Source organism: Cephus cinctus, unplaced genomic scaffold (assembly GCF_000341935.2).
Source record: "Cephus cinctus unplaced genomic scaffold, Ccin1 Ccin1_scaffold0661, whole genome shotgun sequence".
NCBI lineage: Eukaryota > Metazoa > Arthropoda > Insecta > Hymenoptera > Cephidae > Cephus > Cephus cinctus.
The window spans coordinates 294,964-312,094 of record NW_014333290.1 but is presented as its reverse complement, the minus strand read 5'-3'; the positions used below and the strand labels follow the sequence as shown (position 1 = coordinate 312,094).

The 17,131-nt window shown below is 34.7% G+C and overlaps 1 protein-coding gene across 3 annotated transcripts in view; it reads right to left on the bottom strand.

Moving 5' to 3' along the window:
• Positions 1-16,815, bottom strand: part of LOC107269422 (neuropeptide CCHamide-2 receptor) — a 49,421-nt gene extending 32,606 nt beyond the window's left edge. The window contains exons 1-2 of one of the 3 annotated variants that reach the window (XM_025086725.1): positions 16,635-16,815; positions 15,901-16,158 (exon numbers count right to left, since the gene is read on the bottom strand). The gene's annotated coding sequence lies outside the window, so the exon portion shown is untranslated. Of the gene's footprint in view, positions 1-15,900; positions 16,398-16,634 lie in introns of those variants that run through there. The other 2 variants (XM_015743238.2, XM_015743239.2) reach the window with 2 other exon arrangements.
• Between the last annotated feature and the right edge of the window lie 316 nt (positions 16,816-17,131).

Sequence of the window (17,131 nt, the reverse complement as noted above, 5' to 3'; positions counted from 1 at the left end):
TGATCTCCTTATTCGTTAATATTTGCCAGTTCTTTGAGCGCTTTAAATGTACTGAAGATGGGTTTTTAATATGCATAAATGTATCACTTTTTAGTATAAAAAGCACTTGGAAGGTTGGTGAGAATCGTCAAGACAATTTTCGGTTTCAAAAATGTTAATTGTCCCGATCATGTGGGGATGATGAAAGAACGTCGAAGTATTAATAAAGGGGACTAGGAAAATACAAATTAAAAAAAACTGTTTTTTTATTGCATATTCAAATAGTACAATTATCCTACAAGGGCATCCTGATCGTATAATAGATTCACTGGCAATCGTGTCCATCGTGAAATAATTTCAAAAAACAGATTTCAGATATTTGTCAATAATTTTTTTTCATAAAACTTTTTGCCTATTCAACCTTATTGTCTTAACCAGCAGTAAGTTAATAAATCAGCTCTAAAAAACCATTTACGCACATTCATTTAGAATGTGGTAATTTGAGTCTGAACTTTCTCACCGAAATTACCTATTCTTCCTTGTGACATTAATACTTGGCATCATATTAACGAAGCGATCGACTAAAATTTAACCCCATGAAGCCTGTCAAAGTTACGTAAAACGTCTGCAAAGAATAATCGATTTAACTTTTACAGTAGAATATTATAGTCAGAAAAAATATTTTGACGAGAATTATTCGCAATTTGCATATTAATTTACGTAGAAGTACGAGATAATTTTTTGTTACATCAACTGATAATCATACGACAAGTATCGATCGTTCCATTAAGTGTGCATTCTATTTTCTCGGGTTGAAAAAATCTTTTTCTTATTGTCTTTCTTGAAAGCGTATACCGTCAAAAATATATCCTAAAATGTTTTGCAAAAAATTACCAATATTTGCAGAGTTATAGGCCTGACAGGCCGACTCACCTCTCGCAGGTAGAAGGGCACCGGTCAGGTCGCTCCGATATCTCGGCGCACTTTCACTATAAGGAAAGCAGAATAGTTCGCAGGGGAAAAAGAGTGCTTGAAGCCGAAACCTAAGAAGAGTCTGAAGGCATTTTGGATGTAGCAGGAATAGTCGATTAGGCACAAGTAGCTTTTATATACGAAAGCTTGATACGAAAAACTTTAAACCCTTTTTTCTCAAAACTACTTTTTTTCTACTTGAATTTTAAAAAAACCAATTTGATCGATCAGTCTGAAATTTTTAAATGTGATTCTAGATACCTGCGGTCATTTCATGAATAAGGGGCATTAATGAATATGAATAATGGTAATTAATCAATAGTTTTCCACTTTTTTTATCATAAAAGAATAGAATCCAATCTTCGAAAGTCCGGCATTTTTTAATTTTTCTCACAAACTCTTTCTACGTGGTTCATACAATATGCAAATTAAGATCCCTCTTGTATTTTTTTTTACAGATTATTCCAACGACCACAATCGAGTCCGCTAGCGAGCATGCAATTTTTTTAGGCGATTTCGGAATCGCGAAAAACACGTATAAATAATTTTGAAAACACATCGATTAAACATCGAAAGATCGATTAATTAATTGCTCAAAACAGCTTAAATTAATACGGCAACGTGACTTTTTTTTTATCTTTCTTAACGAACAGAGAACAGTCCAATGCCATTGATTTACACCTAGGGAGATTGCGTTGTGAAAGGAAACAACAAGGGCGTTTCTACGTGTCAGTGGAAATCGAAGCGAAAGGCTTTAGAGTATGCGACAGATCGAGTTACCTTTGTTCCAAGCATTCCCTGGAAAATTCGTCCTTGGTCAGGTACTTACACGGGACAGGGGTAGCCCTTTGAAACAAGATGACATTGTCCTTTTATCGGATGCGGACCACTTAACGTTCCGCATCCCCAATTTGATGGGGTGGAAGGATATTCCGTATATATCTACTATCGCGTTCTTAGCAATGTCAACAAGTAAAAAATTTCTAATTATTATTGAGAAGGGTTGCGGACGGGATTTTCACGATTGGTTCATTAAGAGCTATCGCGTTGATATTACCTGAGAGATGCTAGATTTAGCATATAAATATACGTACCCCACCTATATGGATGTTACATAGTATGTACCCTGTAGCTATGTCTCGCTTGGAACTACCCCCTATAGCTGGGGTACTTCCCTGGATCCCAGGATTTCGTTCTTAGTCGCGCCCTTCACGTCGAATAGCTTTCAGAAAACTACCTTTATTATATCCAAGCAGCCCCAGGGGGAATGCCTGGTTGCGGGAGTATCGACTACTACCCTTGGTTATGTCTCTTTCTATGTCTCTATCTACTTCCTGTCTACGTACGTATACATAAGAAGGCCACACAACTACTCCACTTTGGGACTCATAAAACATAAGAAAATTCAACCAGTTCTCATCCCCTTCAGCATTTGGAATACCTACCCTTACTCCTCCATGGGATAGATGGTCTTTTTAAGGGTCGCAGAGCTGTTGTTACAGCGCTACTTATTGCTACTAGTGTACTCACTGCCACCCCCGTCGAAACAATTAAACCACCCTCTTTCAGCACGCTGCGAGGTCTTTAACCTTTTAATTCCGTTGCAATCGTCTACGGTTTTCTGGAAAATTAATCTGGCAGGGTTGCGAGTTGAATTACGAAATACTTTCTGAGTGGCGGTTAGAAAATTTTATGAAATCTTTAGCAATATAATTTTACAAAAAAAAAGAATGATTTTACTCGCGAACTGATTATAGCGTGTAATATTATTATTAATGACAATTTTATTTTTTTGCCAAATTTCCATGGTAAATCTTTTACCTTTATTCAGTCTTATGACTGCGGCTCACTTGGACAATAAGAGGGATGAAAGCGTTTAGACTAAGAAAGGCCTTCTCACGCTGGGTAACGATGATGCATGCTTCTCCTTAGTGCCAAGTCAGATTCCGAGGCACATGCTTTTTCTTTCGAGACTGAAAAAAGCGACTGAATTAGATGCCTAAAATAATTTCCAAATTGTCTTTAAGCCGTGTTAACGCACAAAACATTAAAGTGCTGATATACGTATATTATATTTAAAAAAGAAAAACTGTACAACTACCATCATTAATGATTAGGAAGTACGTATCAGTATATCATCTTCCTGACTCTATGATAAATTTATCAATGATGTCATCCTTTTTATTATCTTTTAAAATCATGTCGTTCCGATTTATTTTAAGACGACGGATTTTTCAATACTTTTCCAAGTGAGTGCTACCGTTCCAAGGACAATAAAAGTTTATGAATCTCAGCGACATTTATACCATATAACGATATTTCACGATACGATTAAATCGACTGTTCACGTATATATGTACATATATGTACGATAAATACCTAGATCGAAAATTTTCAAGATTTACTAACGCTCGGTACTAAGACGTTTTTGGAAGGAAAAGTCACGTGCGCAGAAGCACAAATGTCAAATTATTTAATATCGTATTACGCAATTTTCATAAATAAGATTCTTATTCTATTCGCAAATGTAGATTTACAAATGTTATTTTTATGTTTTCCAGGTCAATTAAATTATCGAGTTTAAATTGGATTTCCTAACCGGTCCAGTCACACTTTCTACTTTCCTTTGCTTATGATTTTATTTCCAATGGGATATGTGCAGGTACCTAGACTTTTCGAATTAGACTTAAGAGTTCGCGGAAGTTAGCAATGTACCTCGCGAGGCAGACAACATAGAGACAAGTGTGAATACCTATAAAATTTAAACATCGAATCCGAAGAGCGTTCGGCAAAATTCACATGAGTACTGACTTAAGTTTTAATGAAATTATTATTTTTGAACTTCGCTGACAGCTGGGCGCGAACCTCGAACCCTCCAATCGAAATCGGCGACGCTACCCACCGAGTACTTATCCCATGTAGAAATTTCGATTGTGTGCCGACTTGATTTCATTATCAAATGCCCGCTCTGAGGATAACCGCATTTGAATGTTGCGCCATTTAAATGCCCATGTAGAAATTTCGAGTGTGTGCCGACTTTGACCAAAGGCATTGCGTTGGACCGACTTTGGCTACCAGGCTTTGCTGAGAAATTGGGCCCAATACTTAACCGATAGTGGGTATAATATATTGCCGGTACGGACCCGATGTTGAATCGTAGTACTGATTTAAAACATTTTATCAGCGTTGGCCCGCTTACAAGTACCAGTTCCGGCACAGTATTAGTATTGTGTTATGTATTAACCATCGGCGCAATGTCACGCCAACATTGGGTCGCTTGTGCGCAGTACGATGGCCCAACATCGGAATTGGTTGGCTATGGAGCATCTACCCACTATTGAACTAATATTGAGCCGATGATGCATCTTGATATAGGCCCAAGATTGCAATTTCGTTGATAGACAACGTTCATCCGATACAGAGACAGTATTGAGCCGTTTGTGTTCACTACTTGGCCCAGTATTGGCATTGATTGTCTACGTAGCGTCGACCCAATGGCGGGACAACACAAATTATAATGAATCCCGAATCTGATATACTACCGGCATCTAACAGTGTGGACTGGGTAGTAGCACATCTCGAGAATGTAGAACTTTAGTTAGAACTCAGTTGTCACGGTGCATAGTGGTATCCATCCTTGTGCTAAAAAATCTCTGTACAGGAATAATATAGAAGCACATTTCGAAGAAAATGTCCTCCTACTACCGTTTAAAAAAATACAGAAAACTTAAGAGGAAACGTACAAGCTCATCGAGTGAAAGTAATAGTGAAATTACTTCTAACCCAGGTGTATCAAACACATGTAATGAAATCGTTGAAAACATTCCGATCAATCATTCCATCGATGAAGGCGATAGAAACAATCCAACAGGGACACTTCTTTCAACTAGTTCAATCTCACCTATTACCTCAGTGTCCAGTTAGATAACAAACTTTTCTCATTATTCACGTGATAATCTTCAAAGCATTTTAGGTGGAAATATAAAAACTAAATTGCAATCCTGGGCTTTGCGGAACATTAATACTTAAATTTAAAAAATCACCTTTGTATAACAGAATTATATATAACAGAATTATTAATGATTCTTCGCAGTGAAGGACATAGTGAACTTCCAAAAAGTGCTACAACTCTCTTGCGTACAAATAAGCGAAAGAATGATATCCAATCTATGTTGAGTGCTAGAGGAACTTACGGAAAATATATATATTTTGGAATTAAGGACGGATTGGAAAGGATAATTTCTAATCTATACACAGAGGATCATATCAGTGTTCTAATAAGCGTAGATGGTCTTCGAATTTATCGACACTCACAATTCTGGTCGATTTCAGCCCTGGTGTACCACGAAGATTACGACGTACAACCTTTTATTGTAGCAATGTACTGTGGGGATTCAAAACCTCAATCGGTTAACGATTATTTGGATGATTTTATTACGGAAGCTAAAGATCCCATTGAAAACAATTTAATAATCGGTGACAAGATATATTGTTTTGAAATAAAGGCATTCGTTCGCGATACACCTGCACGCGCATTTCTCAAACGTTGTAAAGATCATGGGGCTTTTTATTCTAAGCTAAACGCACCGAAAAGGACGAACACATCGTTTAGAGAGAAACGCCAGCCAGAACATCATTTAGACAATTGTACATCACCGCTTATAAATATTCCTGGATTTGACCCTGTCAAATCAGTCGTATTGGATTATATGCATTTACTGTGTATCGGGGTAATGAAATTATTACTTGAAAAATTATTGCACGGTAATAACCAAGTTAGAATTAGCCGTAGAAATCGAGTGTTACTATCTGATTTCATGAGTTGTATTTCTTCAGATATTACTGTAGAATTTCAAAGGCAAAATTTTGATGTAAACGATGTCGGAAATTGGAAAGCAACTCAGTTAAGATTTTTTCTCCTATATTGCGGTGCTTTAGTATTTCGACAGATTTTGCCTTCCCACAAGTATCGTCATTTTTTGTTACTGTTTGTTTCTTCTCGCATTCTCTGCAGTTCGCAAATGGCAGTCCTGCATGCAAATTATGCTAATGCACTCCTTCAACAATTCGTTGACTTATGCCCGTGTTACATGGTTCAGATTCGCAGGTTACAATCAGGTCCCGATGCATCGGTAATTAAACCACGTTGTCCACTCATTCTGTCTGTTACAAGACGGTCGAATTCTCTAGTGCATTTTGAACAATGTAATGTGAATGAGCTTCGTGATATAAGTCTGAGAGGTATGACGATAAAGAGTGTACACCCAGATAATGTTGTTCAGTTACGAAATAAGGAAATTATAGAAATAACAAAAATTATCATACGGTGTGATATTGGCTGTGTTACTGAAAATGATATTTTCATAGAAGGATATAAAAGGACGATACGTGGAAATGCATTTACATATCCATGCGCGTCTTCAGATATTGGGATATATCACCTTGGACCTTTTACATATAATGACCTTGCACATATAATGTAATGTACTTAATACGAACAATATATGTGTCTAGAATATATCTATAAATTTTAATTACATATAATATATATAGTATGAAATTGAAGGACATAAAAATATATAGTATACGATATTATCACTACGTATATGGAATTGCCTTGTTGGCTTTTCGTTTCTTGGATTTCGGGCCTGACGACCGACGTCACACGGACGTTCGCGTTTCTTTGTGGCATGAACAGCGGGTGAGTTCTGTGACAGTGATTACCGGGCCTCGTAACAAAGAAACTCTAGGAAGTGGAACACCAATACGCAGTTAGTATGTTATTTTATAATAGAAACGTAAGTACCAATCGACTGCTTAAATAAATTAAATTCCATAAATCTCTTCATCCTTCATGGTGATGTTTCCTAACTTACTTCAAATACTGCGAACATTGTCGTATTTCCTCTTTTTCCATAATATATCTGAAAACGATACAACATTCTCCACAGTACTTGCACTGAGTTAGAAAGCACGACCTATATGATTAATTTCAAAAGCATTATGTTTCTTTGTTTTAATTTCGATAAAAAAATATTTTTCGAGACATCTTTCTTACATGATTGTAAACGTGCAACAGTCGTTACTATCGTAAGTAGTGTACGAAGTCCTTATACGAGGAAGCATTTTCATTTTCTTTTAATCCTTGGCTTCCTCATAGATGAATCTTCATCTACTACCCACGATTCAGAGGAGCAAATTGCAAAGTTAAAATTCTGTGCTTCCTCGTATAGGGACTTCGTACACTATTTACTTCAGAAAAAGAAAATGTACTTCAGTGCAGCACCACGCACGTGCATAATTTGTAAAGAAAATTGTATGCAGAGCCACGTACATGTGGTTCGCTGGAGACTTCATTGTTGCTAATCCGTCAAAAGAACACATTCGACTTCTGGATCGACTATATGGTCGTTATTATTGTGGTCCGTTATTATTGTGAAGGAAGCGGGTACGTTACGTGCAATGAAATAAAATATTATTGAAATAAGATCTGTGATCACATGTAGAATGATTTCTTATTCCAGTTACTTATCAACAAGGACTCCGCCGTCTACAGAGATCATATCCAACATGAGTGATAGAAAGTAGCACAGCTGTCGAGGATTCATCTGAGACAGATTCTACCAGAAAGCAGGAAAAGAAACGAAGTGAACAAATGGTAGTTAGAGCATTTAAAAATATCCCTCCCTTCCATCCTAGCGAACTCGAAGAATCTGCACAAGAATCTACAGGTACAAAAACTTCATCATCAACAACATCATGTCACATTTTAAATCAATTTCTTATTTTCATTATTTCATATGGATTGACAGAAGTGTCCAGCACGTCTAGTGGCTCGCCAAATATAAAAAAAAGGAAAAAAATCCTAGGACTGCACAAGACATTTTATCACCATTGAGCTCGCGTAAGAACCTATTGGGACGTAAGTTTTCTTTTATTCATCCATCCTTTACTACGTTACTATAAAACTAACTAATGGAATAACCTTAATTTTTATTCTATGTTAGGTCAGTTGATATTGTCGACACCCGACAGTGGAAGGAGTTATGTGGATAATTCCAAATCGAATTCTAACTGTACAGAAAAATTTATCAGTAAGATGCCACTGTAACAGTATTTTGATCATGATATTTCATCAAATAATGTTCTTACTCTGCTTGCGAGTACAGAATATCTGTGAATCTTAAAAAATTGATAGTGAACTTATGGGCTACACTTAGATATATAGACTTCAAATATCTGTATAAATGACATCAACATTACCAAGTTTAATTTTGAAAATTAAAAGAAGTAATATTTTTCAATTCCTATGATCATTGATGACGAACAATAACAATTAATAGTTCTGATACTATTAGTAATATAGATACTATTAGTAATTTAATAGATGTACGATAAATATTATAAATATCATGATTACGATTAAAAGATGTATTATTTAGTGACCAGTGGTAAAGCATAATATGAGCATACGAAATTTATGTTATTTAGGAGGAAATAGCGTACAAGGCATTATCAAGAGTATGTAGGAAATGGAACAAAGCATTCTGAAAAAAATTGAATCAACAAAAAGAAGTATACTTTACGACGTGGACAAAAAATTTGAAGCCTTGCAAAATACTATTTCAATAAATAGCAAGCAATTTCCAACTACTGATATGTCTAACATATATGATAAAATTGGTATACAATTGCCAACAAAAACATTATCCGATTTTAATAATTTAGATAAAATAGTTTCAAATGATACTGAAAAAAAAGTGGCATTAGTAAGTAGAATATCTAGCATCAAACTTTAACAGACATTTTTACATCAAATTCATATATTTAATTCTTTCAGACAGTTATTATGTCATCAATATGCAAACGGCCCACAACTTTTAAAGAAGCTGTAGGAAAAATTTTGGGAAATATTATGAATAAAGATGTCCAGTTGCATTATAGCGCTTGTGGACGACCACAGAAGGGCACGAAAAACAAAATTTAAGTAAAACAACTATACACCAAATATTATTGTAAAAGATAAGTACAACAGCCAGACTTATCCTACATTTCCTTATGACTAGACTTATTCATAATGAATGAAAATTATTTGAATTTCGAAATAGACATTTAAATGGTTATTATTACTCGTGAAATCTTATAATTTCGTTGAGAGAATTTGTATCTTCTTCTATGTCGATAATTAATAACTACCGCTATATTTAATCAACTTAGAGTCAGCAGAGCTTTCGTGTATTTCTTAGTATTGCTTCGTTTCATACATTCCGAAAACAAGTTTTTGATAAAAAATGTTAATTTTGATTAATATATTTCAGATACTTTACTCGACAATTTTTCAAGTTTAAAAGATGGAAAAATTATTTCCATAACTAGCCGTTGGTTAGCTGGTGCAGGGGAACGAGAGGGTGGAAAAAAATGAGAGAAGCTGCAAAATTGAACCTACTAACGACATAATACTTAATTTATTTTTTTTAAAAGTTTCAATGTTTGAAAATTTGTTAACATTAAAAATAAATACATCCTAGTCTTCCATAATTCTGCATTACACTACTGAGCTGATACTCCTACAATACACCATACATACAGCCGATACTTAGTCGATGCTCCAAAGCAATATTGGGCCAGTGGCGTCAACCAATGCTTGACCGACGCTCTGAAATATTATTGGGCCAGTACTCGTAGTCGGTACTGCCCCATCGCCATTCTCCAACGGTTGGATCCATGTTATCATTCCAATGAATAGCCATTGCAATACCAACTCTGGTAGCCGACGGTGCCCCAGTCTTGGTAACACCGGCGCTGACTCTGGCCCAGAGTGGACCCTGTCGCAAATTTCTACATGGATTGCAATACCAACTCTGGTAGCTCGTAGTCGGTACTGCCCCATCGCCATTCTCCAACGGTTGGATCCATGTTATCATTCCAATGAATAGCCATTGCAATACCAACTCTGGTAGCCGACGGTGCCCCAGTCTTGGTAACACCGGCGCTGACTCTGGCCCAGAGTGGACCCTGTCGCAAATTTCTACATGGGATAGCCTGTGAAAATCAGTTCTTTGAATTTATTCGATTACGCGAGTCAAGCCGGTAGTTACGAAATGGCAAATATTTAGTTCTGCAAAAATGCAATCACCGTCATTAAATTATACAATTTCCCTAGCTGAGCGAAATACGTAAATCGTTAAAATTTCCCGCTAGCTAAGATTTCTTGAAAAGATTAATTCCCACAAGCGTAAAAAAATTCGAAAAAGTGTGGCGTTTACGAAAATATTTCTAAGACTTAAATCTCATATTTCAGAAAAAAATGGATCATAAGATCTAAAAATATAGGATTTAATCCTTAGCTACACTTTTCCTATTTTTTTATTTTTTAGGCGACCAGGGGTGGTTTTCTTAAGTCGTAACTATATCTTGTATACATGATATACGTATAGTGGAGACTTTTACATAATCTGTAACAAATAACATTATGGGTGACAGGTGCTGTCTTATGTATTGCAATTGTTCATGTTTACAAGATCTATTGTTATTATTATCAATTTTAGAAATAAGTTTCCTTAAGTGACCTGTATGAATGATATGCCATTTATAAAATGTCATTTCACAAAAATGATTTAAGTCGTATTAATCTCTTGGCTCCTCTTAGATGAATTTTATTTTTTTTTTGTTATAACCGTAAAAGAGATTAAAACTTATAATGTTAAAGGTTCAATATTATAGGGTTGGTAAATACAAGATTAATGAGTTTATATTTGGTTAAAATTTTTTTTACTGAATATTTCGGAGCTACTGCGAATAACGTCTGTCCTGGAAACTAAACTGAAGTATACTCGTGAATAATTTATCAGACGCATGAAAATAAAAAGTATGATAATATTAAGTAAGGCAAAAAAGTAAATACTTGACTTTGATTTTCAACAAATTTTGATTTTCTATCACATATCCACCCAGCTGTTTATTTATGAGATAATTGTGAGCCAAAGCATAACGTGGATTTTAATAATGACATAGAATGATTTTCCAATAATTGCTTACATGTCAATCAATCCTATCGAATGTGCAATAATGCTATTACGCGGTGCTTGATTGACAAAGGGTTAATTGCTGGATATTCAGGGGTTGGGTAATAACAGCCCTGCTTCTTCACAGCAACGTCGTAAATACGAAATATATTCAAAAGCATATCTTTTTTTAAATATTAATAATTAAGTACACATTAATAGCAAGAAGCTATATAGCATAGATTACTATTCAGATATAATAATGCAATATTAATCATACCTATGCTATATACATATATTTTTTACTAAGGAATACTTTGGGGACAATTTCATTTTCGAAATTACTCTGTTGAGGACAAGTAGCTGTTTTGGGGACCATCTCTAAAGAATTTCGAGCGTAATGGCTGTTTTGAGGACCATAAAGCGGACTGGCACACCAAAGCTGTTTACATTTCTTAAATATTAGGCATCCAGTATTTGTGATGGGCTAGAAATATTTCGTTAGATTAGATTAGCTCAAAACTCCAATATGGTGATGTTCCAAGGTATTCGTTTAAAAAAAAACATGAGCTTGCTATTGTGAGCGCGCCTTAATTTTTCTTGTCCCCAAAGTACTCCTTACTCAAGTTTATATATATACATATAAACTAAATATATCATGAAAATCAACATAATCCTCTATCATTTTATCCCATACGATATTACATCGTCCGATTAATAAAAACTATTTTTGGATGATACACGCAATTTACCCCATAAAGTCCCGATGACCTTTGACACTAAGCACTTGCATATAAGCCTGTCAAGGCTGTTAACCAACTGGTAATTAGTATACAGTTTCATACCTGTAATTGACCATAATTACATATATGGTCGGTATCACCACATATGACATCTTCATTTCCATGCACCCTTAGGCCACCATTGATACAAATTTATATATTCGAGATTGGGCAACAGGTATCTCGTTTGGTGTAATAAATCCTTCGATTTATTCTCCGTTAAGGGTACATAGACACGTGATGAGAACTGATGATACAATTTATTGGGATTATTTCCATGACAGTAAATAGTAAATAGGATCCTACTCGATGATTCTCAAGCTTATAGCGGGTATGCGTATTCGATATACAATTAACACTTTAACCTCAGTCGTCCAAGTACGATACCAGAAGTTCTAGTGAGTTTTGAAAAGTTTGAAATGGACCGTATGTCATATCGCCTAGTCATTTTCACGATGAATTACTGGGAAACAACAAATTACAAATTGCTCTCATCGTAACTATCTTCTTCAGACTCTGGCATTTCGATTTTCTCATATAGCAACTAACCAAAGATGCATGATTAGAAAGCAACATGGGAGAATAAATGTACGTTGGGATTTCAGATACCCTACGTGGACCTTCCGTGAAACGTCCAAACGAAGTAACTAGTTAGGGTTAACTACTACGCACCGAAGCGACTTAATGACAAGTTCACTTTGCTCGAGAAATCGTTTGCCACGACATAATGTCGCAGGGAAAACAGGCACTTTCTTCTGTATCTTTATCTTCTGTGCGGTGATTTTTAATCGCTAAATTTTAAAAATTCAGGAAAGTCATCGCGATGGTACCGGGGTTGCTAAAACGTTGTTTTTTTAATTAGCAATTTAACACCCTTTGTTTAAATAGGACGGTAGGTACTGTCGATATTAAGGAAACGCGATTGCTTGCTAATTGCGATGGTAATAGGAGGTACTAATAGTGATCTACCTCCATCTATGTATAACTTACTATTTTTGGTTCGTTGAGATTGGCTACACTGTTTAGATTATATACAGTCTGTGGTGCAAGTTCAGTGTAATCATTAGAAGGAGTCTCTCAGCGCAAATAAAAAAGCCATTATCGTTGATCGGTACCTTTTTACGAATAAAGTAAAAATGCGGTAACCACCTGCTGATGCTAATGGACCATCATGTTCGTTCTCTGATTTTCATGGTTAAAGAAGATGAGACCATTATCGTGATACTGTCTATATGAGGTTATTGTGGGTCGTTATTAAATTTGCAAAAGTTATTTCCGTGGTAGATACAAAAATGCTAGATTGTATTTTTTTTTTTCATTAAAATTTTTCCTTATCTGGACCAAGTTGAGTCATATATTAGTTGATCCTAGACCTTCTTTTATAATTGATCAGGTTCACGATAACGTTGCTTAAACCATAGTTATAGCACGTTGATAATAATTTTTTTTTAGATAGATCTAGCCAGTAAAACCTCGAATTTAATTTCATAGAAATTAGACTTACCAGGTTAGCTATTTAGGTTCCAGTTGTAACATTGGAGAATTTGGAGCTGGATGAGACACATTATAGTTGGGGGAATCTCGGATGTATTGTTGAAGTGTTTATAACAGAGGCCATTGCTATGTAATAATTTACAGCAGGATTCTAATCATTAATATCCTCACAATGCCCAGAGTAGGTAATAATCATTAAACCAATCCATTTCATCGCAATGATATCAACTTGAGTATGCATCTCTAGTTGTTATGTATTATCAGTAGTAATTTGGTAACAATAATTTAATCAGCTGCTTATCACATTGACAATAATGCATAGATTCATCTAATATAACAATGCTAGGGATGGGATTTGTTATAAAATAATTAGACTAATTTATGAAATTTATTATTTAGTGGTTACTTTATATATTTTATTTTAAGGTACACATCCTATAATTAGACTTTTATAATGCTACCTTGTACCGATCGTTGTAGTATTAGGATCTATGTATAAATGATTAACACGAGGAGTTCACTTCCTTTCCAAAATTAATATTCTACAATTAAACGGTGTTGTATAATAGCTATACAAAATACCGGTGGGAATATATAGCAGACAATGCTTTCTGTGTTATAGAGATTGTCGCCTCCAGAATTAGCCTGATAATTACGATTTGGCCTTAATCAAATAACATTTCATGTGAAACCGGGCAAATCTATGCATACAATTCAATACACGACGATACCTTTACATTAGACAAAGGATCATTTGTTATTTAGAAATGTCGAACAATCTTTGAAGAAGTGTAAACTTTTTTTAACAGTCAAGCACAAAACATTTAGTTAAGTTTTAAAATTATTCTTGAATCGCATGAATCTGCTTGTTACGTTTCAGTTAATTTTAAAACGCATTGGAATTTTTTGTGCTCTATGGGCTGTTAGCCATCATAGGTCTAGCGATCTAGAGGTGAAGTGAAACATAAACCGTGGATTATTTTTCACTGACCAGTTTTTCAAAATTAGAATCCGAAAAACTCGAAACAAAAATTAACGAATTCACGCGACAACAATATGGGGCAGGAGCTAGATAAAAAAAATAATAATTTTTATATCTTGTACATATGAATAAAATTATATCAAGTATATCAAGTATATTCACAAGTATATCTAAAGTCAACTGACGATCATCAAGCACCAGGGATTATGATTTGGAATCTACTTACAGTTCCATGAGATTTTACTGTATTAATCGGCTGTCGATTCATTTTGAATTTATATGATTGTTTAAAATTTTTTTACTTCTTGTTACTCCAGTATAGACGTGCATATACATATATGTCTCCGATAAATACATGGATGTACTATATATAAAGTAAACTTGAAGAATTGTTAGCTAATCCAAGTGTACTTTAGTTTATCGTTCATGCCAGTCACTTTGGGCTTCGTATAACTCACCGTAGGATCTGGCTATTAACCGTATAAAATTAGAGCTTGAAAAGTAAGAAACGGTAGGCGTACTTGAGCTTACAGCTACATCTGTGCCGGAACTTTATTGCCAATACTATAAATAACCAAACAAGCTGCTTCCACCGAGTGACGATATACTAGTGTACAAGCATTGTCAGCGATTTTTATATCTCTATAGGAAAGATCTTTATCGGAGAAGAGATATAAAAATTCCTTTATAACGATAATGTTTTACTTTACGAATGATGAAAAATTTATGTGAATGTGTTAAAGTTATTAATTGCAATTTTCTCGATTGTCTCCATATCCCATGGTTTAAAATTAGATTTACGGAAGTTGATTATCAGCGTCAACAGAAATTGCTAAAAAATAATACTTATAATTTTATTAACTTTAATTTTCGAATTTAACGCCTTTGTCACACACCTTTATATTCCATACTAGCCGGTGCGAGTTTGCAATTCACTCCAGTGTGGAATTTAAAGGTTTAACATGAAATTTGAAATCCGTCAAAATGACGGGTTCCGTAAATCTAGGGTAAAGACACCAGCCGTGAACGTTTCCGGTGGATAATAAATTGTGTTCTTGAATTAATTGACGAATCAATAAATCTGATTTTCCATGAATTTTAATGGACGAATTTACTTATCCTTGTACATGTTAGAAAGGAAGCAATTAACATGGAATACGATATTTGATCGTTTGTAAACAAGGGTGGAATTTTTTTTTGAAAATTTGTTTACTCGTCCAGTAATAGAATACATGTATATATTTTATATTACCTGACCGTAATTTTGATTTATAGTTGGGATCTAGATTTTTTATAATCTTCCGGTTATCGACAAATCGTGGACTAAGTAATTCATGGAAATTTTATGAAACGTACAATCTCAACGAGCTGATGGAATAATTATAAAAAATTTGATTTAAGGTAACGTGCTTTAAAGTTTTGAGATTACAATCGAGTAAATTACCTCTGAGAATTGATCTCGTTTAATCGACATTATACGTGACTGAAAACTTTAGGATACTTATTGTAAAAAAATTATAATACACAGAAGATTAAAAAAAAATGTCTAAATTTTCAATACTATTCCCAATGACATCTCTCGGACAGAAATCGATAATTATAATTATAACTTAAAAGAAATGCGAAAAAAAGACAATTAATACAAATTGTTGACATTCAATTTATAATTGTTCATTGTGAGACTCACCGTCGTAAACTGGATTGAATTTTTTCAGATTTCCATTCTCGACGAAACTTCAAATCTTGATTGTCTCTTTTACGAAACCGTTTTTCTGTCTCTTGTTCTTTTAACCCACTTTAAAAATCAGTTCCTCGTAAATTGACTTGAGCGTATTTGTCTTCCATTATTACCGTTGCTTGGTAAGGAATTGCAGGTTCGGAACGTCAATTCGTGGATTAACGAAGGATTAAAAGATACACCAACAACCCTCAATTCCTTTATAAACTGTAAGATAACTTTTAGGATGGGCGAGCGCGGAAACTTTCAAGACCTTTTGGTCTCCTTTAGATTAAAGTCGAAGGTAGGAGAATACCCAAAGAACGTGCATGAAAATGGAAAAAAAACGGAGAACAGATATAAAAAAGTAAAAAAACGAAAGAAAATATTTTAAGATTCTTATCAAGTTAATTCTAAACTATAGTCAGTGCACGAGTCCAAAGTGTTTTTTTTTGAAAGATCAAGAACAATGAAGTCTCCGACAAGATATACGTACCACTGCATACAATTTTTTGTTACGAAGTATGCATATGCACGGTTTAGCACTAAATATTTTAATTCTATTGTTCCATATTAACATATATTTACGTTATTTTATGGAAAATGAGCTGCGATTTGCTAAGAATTGCATTATTTGGGAACTGTCAAAAAAAAACACGTTGAATTTACGAACCGAATATAGCTTATTTGAATATTAAAAAAACCTTTGTATACCACATTATAGTGTAGCCTGCTGGACTTCTTTCTGAATGGCAAAAAACCATATACTGTTTATGTTCAATTAAAAAAAACACCTAACAAAATTGTTGATCTTTAATGCAGAAAATTATAACTCAAAATCTCATTAATGGGAAAACCTGCGTTAAGAGAAACTGTCACGGATGAAGAGCGCGCCGCAAACTGAAGTAACGCGTTTATAGGACCCGCTAGAGGTGGAGTTGGATACAGAGGTGGTGGAGAAGAGCTATTTCGACGCAGTCGCAGATAAGACGCTTTCGATTGTCATACACTGCAAGAGTTGGAAAAAGAATAAAACCCTAGTACAAAGAGACTAGTCCACACCTTGCCAAGTTCGCATCAAGTACAGGATCCTCAGCATCAGCAAATATCAGTGTCAGTGAACGTAGTGATGCAAGGTTTAGAGAAAAGAATTTTATAAAAAATAAATTATTTCAATAAAATAACAAGAAGCTGTTATCTA